Here is a 7,347-nt window from a genome sequence, read left to right as displayed (position 1 = left end):
GTGTTGGATTTTCCCGGCAGTCAGATGAAGCATATGGCTGCAGCATCTGTGGGATGATTTAGAGCCAAGAGTTCCCTGCTTGGCAGCTACAGCAGCAGATATACTGGGACTAAAGCCCACGACTCTCATTGACAAAATCTGATTTAACCACTGGCCGTATGTTGTCAATGGACTCCAGCCTCGGTTCAGGTCACCAACTGTTCAGACTTTTACTCAGCTTTCATTGTTGCTAATAACTAAAACAGCCTCATGAATACAGTTTTCTCAAATAAGTGACAAATAAATACAGACCCCCTACCCCCCAAAAAGAAAACAATAGGTCTGTTTAAATAAATGCAACTTGGGTATTTTCACTTTTATCTGGTATTAAAAGTATTTTATCAGTGGGGGTCAAAATGTTAAATGCTTTCCAAATTAACAAAAGTGAAAAAAAATCATGTTTTTTTTTATGCCATCTAAGCCGATCCACTCAAGGTTTCTTTCACAGTGCTGTGTCTTTAAGTTCCTTTAACTGTGCTGGCTCCCATTTAGCTGAGGTTTCATGAACTCTTAGAATTAATTTTGTTGTTTACAGTAATGTTCCAAAACAATTTGTGGCATAAACCCAGTTCCAGTAAAAGAATAGAGCAGCTGCGTCTCCAAAAGCCCACATCACCATAGTCACATTAGCACTTTCCCCTCAGAAAATACACATTTTACCGTCATGCCATTTTAACCAGAAAGAAGCAAAATGTGTCTTTATCAGCTGCTTTAAAGTCGTTTTAAATCCCCTCTGAATTGTCCAGGTTGCCTACTGATCCTAATTATTGCTCTGTAAAGTAAGCAAAGGTCCCATTAGAATGAGTGGTCATGTTAAAACACTGCTCTGAGAATTTCAACTATCTCTCGACACTGTAATAAATATTCACTATTCCCCAACAAAAGCAGCAATGCACAATTTTTAACCACAGTAATTTCATACTAGATATTATTTACAGCTAGTTTCATATAACACACTATATCAACTTCCTAGTTCCTCTTGGAAAGTTTACCAACTACGCGTGCAATGCAATCTCCCCCTACACTGTTAAAAAAATAAATCTAAGCGGATGTAAATATAACATATTTAAATCTGTGATATTAACAATTAAAAATGAAGTTTGTTGCTTTACATGAATACATCTAGTTTTGAACTTAATCTGCATTTGTTCAAAAAACAAGACATTGTGCATTTTTTCCTTAACAAGCAGTATTTATGTAATCCCAAGTAATCTTTTCATTTACACACAAACAACAAGCAATGATCTTGTTGTATTTACTTTTCCTTTAACAATTTTAATCTATTGGGCAGATTGACCAACGTTTAGATGAAACATGCTTTATTTGTTTAAGTAGAACACCACAGTAAAAAATATCTTATATAATATATAATAAAATTAAGGCAACTTTTTTGCATGAGATTTTTATGTAGATCAAGAAAGACTAGTCTTTGTATAAACTACTCAATTTTTAGTATGTGCAAAATTAATTTGCAAGTAAAGTCAACTTAATTTTGGTAAATAAAGTCAACTTAATTTTGATAAATAAAGTAACCTTAACACAATTAAATTGACTATACTTGCAAAATGTATTATTTACATACCAAAAATTAAGTAGTTTATACAAAGACTAGTCTTTCTTGATCTACATCATAATCTCATACAAATAGTTGGCTTATTTTTTTTAAGTAGATCAAGCACAATATTTGTATCAGTGTAGACAAAGTCTGTTTGCAAGAGAAAACCAGGACATTTGTAATAAATTGTGACGGTAATAGGAGTCCAGTGGTATCCCTAGCTCTTTTAGTCCAGTCCAGGTTTTGTAGTGGATATTACTGGTAAAGGCTGATTTATGGTTCCGCGTTACACCAGCGCAGAACCAAACGGCGTAGGGTACGCGGCGACGCCGTAACCTACAGCGTATTGAACGCGTCGATTTAACGCAGAACCATAAATCAGCCTTAAATCTGCAGCATCCCCAACACCGTCCGACGGGGCTGCAGATGAAGTTACACCGTTAAAGTAAACACAAACATTTATAGACAGATTATCCCACTTACTGGATAAAGAACCCACTTTATTTAGACCCACTCGTGTCCATACAGGCATTTTGTAAACACAAGCACGCTGTAATGTCTTTGTGTGATTCGTTAAATGTTCATAGAAGTTCACACTGACTCTGGAAACTCGTCGCGCGTAAAAGTTTGGCTGCGCGTCTGCGGTGCATCTTAAACTTTGAGGGGAAAACTGAGGCATTTTGGTCCCTTTTTTTTTTCTTAAGAAAAACAAAAAAGTGAACTTCCTGTTTCGGGGTGGTCCACAGACTGGAGAAAAGGGAGGGAGGGAGCGAGGGAAGGAGTTGGAGAGGGGGGAGAAGGGGGGAGAAGGGGGTGCGCATTCCCGCATTGGCTGTGCAAACCAGCTCCAAGGCGCTCTGCTGGGACTCCAGAGCCAAACATGGGGTGCAGTTTGGTCACCGACTGCGAACGGCCACTTTGAAGAAGAAAAAAAAAGTATGAAGAAGCGCTTCTGAGGAAAAGGACAATGCCTCGGTTTCTCTGAAGAACTCAACTCATCTCCATCCGGGCGCGCTTGCCAGAAAGTAAAAAAAGGGAGAGAAAAAAAAAGAGAGAGCGAGAGAGAGAGAGACGGAGGGGAGGCTTTCCTGGAAACTTTCACAGTCCTTGGACCCTCTGAGCTCTTCCAAGGACTCCGGGATCCCGGTCAGAGACTTACATGCTGAATATTCCTGCATTCACTTGAGGTAAGCGCTGATCATCCACTTTTCACGCGTGAAATCACGGCCGATCACTCATAGACTGGTTATTGTTGCGTTTTTTTTTGCGCGCAAGCTGTGACAACGTTCATATCTTCTTATGTGAGGGAAAAAAAAACTTGGAATTGTGTTATCTGCAGCCCACTGAAATCTGTTCAGGTGATGGGACGTGATTGATGAGCATTGTCTTGGACTCTTGAGCCTGTATTTCTGTTGCGCTGGAGTTGTGTTAAAGGACCACACCGCCTCAGCCACTGTAACCGCTGGCTTTTCCTTTGGTTTAGTTGGTCTGCAGATCTGCAAATCAGTGCTTGTCCCACCTTTTCTATCCTCCCAGGGGGAATGAAGAAAATGTAGCTGCACTCTGAGGTTTGGTTGCGTTCAGAGTCAAGAAAAATCCAAGTTTTCATGCATTTCGGCTTCTCATCAGATCCCTGAAAGAAAGTGCTTCTGTCTTTGCCAAGGGTCATCACCCACAGATAGAAGGGGCAAAAAGCCCCAAAACCAACAAAAACAAACTGTTTCTTGCAACCTCAAATATTTACAGAGCCGATATCTTTTTGAAATTCAAGTTCCTGCCATGAAATAGAAAAAAAATGTACATTAACGTGCCATCTTAATTTTTTACTTGACTGCAAACAGTCATAATCCATCTCTAATCGGAGATAGATTATCGAATCTAATCTAATTATCTCAGTGATAGTTGAGCGGAGCTGCTAATGTGGGAAGATTAGGCTCCTGGCCTTCATGTTAGTGGCCCTGCACTGAAGAGCGTCAACACTGGACTCAATAGAAGAGCCAAACACTTATTTATTCCAAAGTGACAGTGAGAAGTGCTGAGCACACACAGTCACAGCCTTCTTTAACAGTATTTGCACAGTCACACACACTCACATTGAAAGAGAATGGGCTTTGTAGACTCCACTGAGAAGAAGACCGTTTACAGGATTTATTGAACAGGATTGCACCCATGCTATCACATTTTTTTGATCTGCTTTGTAATCGGTGGCACCGGACAGGAGTCAAACACCGGTGGTTAAGAGGTTATGGCGTTTTAACATTTCCCGTTGCAGAGGAGCGCTCTCAGGACTGAGGCCGGGCAAGTTTGAGGGACGAAAGTGCACTTGTCCTTTGGCCACGTGTGAAAAGCTCCACGGGGGAGCTTCCTCACCCTCTCTGGTCTTTATCAAGTGTGTTGAGGCCAAAAGGCTCATTAATAGGAATGCCCTTAAACAAATAGTCCATACAGGAAGCCAGTAACAAGGCAGCTCTGATAAGTTTTTACTAGGCTGAAGACAGTTGGATTTAATGGAATCCGCTTGTACTTTATAGAAAAAAAAACAAAGAAAGGTGGAATTAATGGTAGAGGTTATTTAAGCAATTTTTGATGAAGAGCAAAGCTTGGAAAGTGACCCCTCATTAGCTCTCCTGGGCTTTACTGTTGAGGTCGATGTTAAAATTCAGTTTTGTTGTTCTCCAGTCACGTGACACAGATGTAACCTAGGAGCAGGCAGCAACAAGTGGTGTGTTTTTGTCCAGAATCCATTTCAGTCCGCTCAACAAGAAACACGTGTCACGTGACGCCTGCAACCCCCCCGGGGTCCTCCTCCCCCCCTTTGCCATCTTCCAGAGAGAGCGAGAGAGAGGAGTAGAGGTGGAGGGAGAGAAGGGGAGAGAGACCACCCTCACTGGGATCACATCCCCTCAATCAGACCCTTTCACACCCTGTGAACCTGAAACAATCAGGGTTTAATAGCAGCTGTCTGTCTGAGCCGGCTCTGGCCAAAAGTTGCCGGGGCTGGCCATGCAGAGATGATCAGCTTGGGCTGTAGAGAGAACCAACTAGAACGCGTCTGTAAGTCCTGACTCAGAGAGACTCCCTTTTGCTACTCTTTTCTCTTTTCATCTTCCACTTCCTTCCAAGGCACACAGAGAGATTGCACCTCCTATTTCTAGTGTCAAGCTTTTGCAGCTTATTTTTACATCGTAAGGTGTTACAAGATTTCATTTTGCTTGGATGCAATTTAAACTTAAAGTAAATGGAAGTTGGTGTTAGATAGTCTTTTTACCGAGCCAAAGATTTTCCCAGTTATCCCCTGTCAGTCAGACTTCATGTGCTGCAAACAATCACATGCCAGTGGCTCTGATTGGGATGGCCCTGACATTAACTACACTAAATGATGCAGAAATGTGGCGGAGGATTGGGGGGAGGTTTACTAAGTAGTGGGTTGACACCAGAGGGCAAAGGCATTAGACACTTCGAAAGCTTGAATCGCATTAGCCAAAGGGCACACATAATAGAGAGGGGAAATGTTGCAGTCATGGGAAATATTCTGAAAATCATTGTTCATGGTCACTTGGAGCTTTCCCACCCATTCGAGGGTGTATCAAACAAATTGCAGTGGCGGAAATTAAATAAATGATCTTCACAGTCAATCAGTTCAAAGCAAAAAAAGAAAAATGAGACAGGGGTCAGCTGGGTTTGTTGTAATTACTTCAGCAGATATTTCAATTTTTATGGATTTCCCTTAACTTCATAGATCAAACATTTATGAGCTGATCAAACAAAAGAGATGACAGATTAATATAACATTGAAAATAACTGCTAGTGGCAGCCCTAAACTAATTTTAGAAACATGTGTTTCCATTAGTTGTAATCTTGTTGTGGCTCATCAGCTGTTCCCTCATTAAAAACCAAAAAAAAAAGAATAGTTCTAGTGTTGAAATATCCCTGTTTACTAGATGAGAACATAGGGCGCAGCAGGCAACAGTAAAGTCATGTTGGCTTTATTTCACAGCGTCTTACGCAAACATACGCCTGAGGGAACGTTGTATATGCATTTGATGTAGGCTTGCTAACAGTAAAAGGTGGGGTGGATGCTTTCACCCATCCATCTACTTGACTTGGTTTTTACACACTTGTGTGCATGCATGTGTGGAAAGCATGTCTAATTATAGTGTCATGTGGTTGATATTAGAAATCAAACAAGTGTTAAAAGCATCCAGGTGAGGTTGAGAGTGGCTATTACATGCAGCCCACACTGATAATCATTGCCCTCTGTTACATCAGTTCAGTGTGTGAATGGGGCAGAGGCAGCCTCTTCATGTAATATTTCTGGAAGGAGAGACAATTCTCTCATGACGCTGATTTTGTAATTCAAGTGTGTGTTTGCATTTTTAGGTTGATTTGGAAGCCATTTTTTTTTCCTCCCAGTCAGATCATGGTCTGTGTGTCGGAGTGTGTTTGGCCGTGTCTGTGTTTCAATGTGTGTGTTCTCAGCCACTGATGACTCATGTCGATCCGTACTGTCGGCAGGCTGAAAGTGAAGAAGAGGTGGTGTTTATTATTCCAGCACGTTGCCATGGCTACGATGCATTAGTGTTGTTGCAACACAGTGCCTGACGTCACTCTCTGATGCTCACCATTAAGAAGAAAAACTGTCATAGTCGTGGTACCCTTATGATTTTGTACAAAAGGGTGAGGAGCATCATGGGAGTGGGATTTGAAAGAGTTTTTACAGGCGTATGAGTTCTGTTCCTGCTCCAGTGAACTTGTATATTATCTTTGTTTCACTTTTAAAGAAAATTGACGCATGAATGGATGGATGGATGGCTGGATGGATGGATGGATGGATGCATGGATGGATGGATGGTTGGATGATGGATGGATGGATGGATGATGGATGGATGCATGGATGGTTGGATGGATGGATGGATGGATGGATGGATGGATGGATGGATGATGGATGGATGGATGGACGGATGGATGCATTGATGGAAGGATGATGGATGGATGGATGGATGGATGGATTGATGGATGGATGATGGATGGATGGATGGATGGATGCATAGATGGATGGATGGATGGATGGATGGATGGATGGATGGATGGATGGATGGATGGATGCATAGATGGATGGATGGATGGATGGATGGATGGATGGATGGATGGATGGTTGGATGGATGCATGGATGGATGGATGCATTGATGGAAGGATGATGGATGGATGGATGGATGGATGGATGGATTGATGGATGGATGATGGATGGATGGATGGATGGATGGTTGGATGATGGATAGATGGATGCATGGATGGATGGATGGATGGATGCATTGATGGAAGGATGATGGATGGATGGATGGATGGATGGATGCATAGATGGATGGATGGATGGATGGATGGATGGATGGATGGATGGATGGATGGTAAATGCAGCTCATATTGATGTGTGTTGATGACGGGCCTCTGGACAGCAAGTCTCTTATCTGAGATGAGATAACATCCGAGGAATCTTGGCATTTGTTCTTGAGAGACTTGCAGTTCTACATTACACACACTCTCCCTTAATGTTCCCCACAAGCATCGAGATATTTCTCTAAGAAGCAACAAAAACACATTAGTCATCAAATAAGCAGTCAACTTTGTCTTTTCACATGTTCAGACATGACACTACAAGACAACACTATATCACTCTCTATATATATATAGAGAGAGTGATATAGTGTTGTCTTGTTTTGTATATATATATATATATATATATATATATATATAT

General features: G+C 41.5%; 1 protein-coding gene across 1 annotated transcript in view; it reads left to right on the top strand.

Annotated features, from left to right (window-relative positions):
• The first annotated feature begins 2,461 nt into the window (after nt 1-2,461).
• Nucleotides 2,462-7,347, top strand: part of LOC133448317 (zinc finger protein GLI1-like) — a 99,274-nt gene continuing 94,388 nt past the window's right edge. Inside the window, exon 1 of the mRNA XM_061726722.1 lies at nt 2,462-2,781. The gene's annotated coding sequence lies outside the window, so the exon portion shown is untranslated. The remainder of the gene's footprint in view (nt 2,782-7,347) is intronic.

This window comes from Cololabis saira, chromosome 8 (assembly GCF_033807715.1).
Source record: "Cololabis saira isolate AMF1-May2022 chromosome 8, fColSai1.1, whole genome shotgun sequence".
Classification (NCBI taxonomy): domain Eukaryota; kingdom Metazoa; phylum Chordata; class Actinopteri; order Beloniformes; family Belonidae; genus Cololabis; species Cololabis saira.
Note: the sequence above shows the minus strand (reverse complement) of the source record. Positions and strands in the feature narration are given on the sequence as shown.